The sequence below is a fragment of the Onychomys torridus genome, chromosome 3 (assembly GCF_903995425.1).
Source record: "Onychomys torridus chromosome 3, mOncTor1.1, whole genome shotgun sequence".
In the NCBI taxonomy this organism is placed as follows: Eukaryota; Metazoa; Chordata; class Mammalia; order Rodentia; family Cricetidae; genus Onychomys; species Onychomys torridus.
Genome location: NC_050445.1, coordinates 35,626,826 through 35,629,697, shown reverse-complemented (window position 1 = coordinate 35,629,697; position 2,872 = coordinate 35,626,826).

The following is a 2,872-nucleotide window of genomic DNA, read 5'->3' as shown; positions in this document are numbered from 1 at the left end:
TAACCATGCTACTATAAAATGTTACTTTGATCAGGTTATTAATGGGACAGTTCTTAATGTATCAATGGGCTGATAGCAGCATTTCAATATACAGAGACAATAAAGACAAAGAGGCAACAGGGTTAAAATAATTCATTACTTTTTCATTTATTTGGATGAAAACTACACGGAAAGTGAAATGAACCCAAACAGTCTTGTTTTCATAATACCTAGACCATATCAAAATGAAATTCCTCATTTTAAGTTTTTTAAAAATTCACTCTTGTTACTTTTCTTTTCCTTTTGAGACAGAGTCTCACTGTAGTCCTAGTAGTCCTGGAACTCACTATGTAGACCACGCTGGCCTTGAACTCACAGAAGTCTGCCAGCCTCTGCCTCCATAGTACTGGGATTAAAGGCACTGACCACCACGTCTGGCTTTCTTATTCTTATTATTTTTTAATTATTGGATAGATGTGCACATGTAAACATAGGTGCCCATGGAGTCCAGAAGAGGGTGCTGATCGCCTGGAGCTGGAGTTATAGAAGTTGTGAGACATCAGATGTGGGTGCTAGGAACTGAACTCAGGTCCTCTGCAAGGGTGGTATGCAATCTTAACTGCTGAATCTCTCCAGCCTTAGAATTAAACTCCTCATGACTGGAATATATTGCTTGTGGGAGTCTGGTTCAAGAAGAGAGCATTTCCCAGAATGATCAATTAGCAATTGGGTTTTTGTCCCAATCCTCTATAAATACTTAATGTCTGATCAAATCACTTTAAATTAATTTGTGCAAAGAACTAAATAGGTTTCTTTTGAAGGCCCTGTGAAGTAATGCATTAATCTAATATTTTTGAAGGTCATCTTTGCCTTAAATGGGTTTATGATAATCTTTGTGAGCACAAACTCACTCTTTTAATGTTCCCAAGGAAAACAGTCCATGGACAGATCAGAACACAAGGTCCAGGATATATTCTTATCTGGCTAACCATGAGAACAATCTTGCTGTGACAACAGTGACTCCTGACATTGTTAGCTTCTGTGAATATCTGTGTCACAAAGACCATGCTTGCGCCTAATATTTGCTTTTTAATTCCTATTTAAAAGAATCACTGTTAAAATTGTTTCTTCTATAAAAATACACATGCTATCGAGTCAGGTGGATAATTCTAAAAGACAAGTATGGTTAAAGTTTTATATGATAAGCTAACATTATTGGGTATTAAAGTAAATCAAATGAGTAAGCATCCTTAGGTTCAGAGTATCCCTAAATGTCAAATACTGTATTACTGGTTTTGTTTTGCTTTGCTTTGCTTTGGAGACAGGGTTTCTCTGGGTAGCTTTGGCTGTCCTGAAACTCACTCTGTAGACCAGGCTGGCCTCAAACTCATAGAGTTCTGCCTGCCTCTGCCTCCTGAGTGCTAGAATTAAAGGAGTGTGCTGCCGCCGCCACCACCACCACCACCACCACCACCACCACCACCACCACCACCACCTGACTAAGTATGACTGTTTCTTATGATTGGTTTTGAATGGCTGCCATCATCCTTCTTGAGTAGAAAGCTTTGACATTACCATGCAGTAGGAATGTTTTCTGCCTCACCTGTCCTCATCTGCACGAAGAACAGGTTGGCAAGTGTGTAAGATTGGGAAGCTTCCTTCTCCAAGTGTTCCAACTTGAACTCTCTTTAAATCTTGTTCAAGTTACAACTATTACTAGTGATTGGTGAGATGGCCAATCACCTGCTGGGAGCTGTCAGGCTTTGAAACGTCCAGAAATGAATGCCTGTTCTTTGAGAACCCAGGTGCAATTACCACACACTAAAATGGGTAAGTGGGACATACAACTTGCTACAAGTAGATCTAATGTCATCTAATGTCATGTTCATGTGTTATCAGTTCATAAAGTGTCACAGAAGTTTAACCTGTGGCAAGATTATCTTCCTAATGTATGGCTAATTGATCCGAGAACCTGTTAGCTGGTCACAAACCTACTGGACTTGTGTATTGGATTAACCAGGAAAAATTCAGGAGACACTAAATACTAGGCAGGGTTGCTTTTAGCAATCAAGAAGGGGGATTTTCCCGTGTGGTCAAGCAAATATACCATTTCTTATCTTTCTCATCCACCCTCAAATTCTGCCACACATGATTCAAACCTTCTGTGGTAGTTTAAGCCTGCTTAGAAGCTTCCAGCTCTGGTGCCAGCTCCGAAAAACAAGCTGGCATTTTCATAGGTTTCTCTACAGAAACTGGCTTTCCACGTTTACAATTCTCTCCAATTCCGCCCCATTCGCCACGACCCGTTCTGGGAACTTTTAGGATATTCTATTACTCGTTTCTCTTCCCTTCAGAATGTTAGGAGAAAGTAAGAATGAGCTACACTTTTAAATAAAGGCTTTCGTTTTCATCTCTAGTTACAACGCATACATATGCGTGGCAACCGAGCTGCCGTGAGGTTCATGAATCTCGGGGTTCATGAATGTTCGTGAATCGCCGGGGTTCAGCCCAGGTAGAATCTGAAACTCTCCACTGACTAAAAGAAATATCACCTCGCCTCTTCCACGGTTCAGCCGGTCCCGCTCTTCACGGCAGGTGTCTCCTGTGACACCTCACGCTTTCTACAACTTCAAACTGTCCTTTGAGCCTCCAGGCACGCCTCAGCCTTCTCAATTGCTCCAGAGACCTGCGCCAGGGTTTGACGGCCAAAACCCGCCCACCCACGCCGAAGCTATCATCTTATTGGTCTATCCCTACGTCCGTCTCCTCACTAAACCAATCAAAACCTCCCTTAGTACCGGAGGGCTTTGGGTAAACGGAAAGAAACCCTGGCTGGTCGCGGGTGGGGGGGGCGGGGCCGTGGTGAGTGACAGCTCTGTCCTCCAATACACAG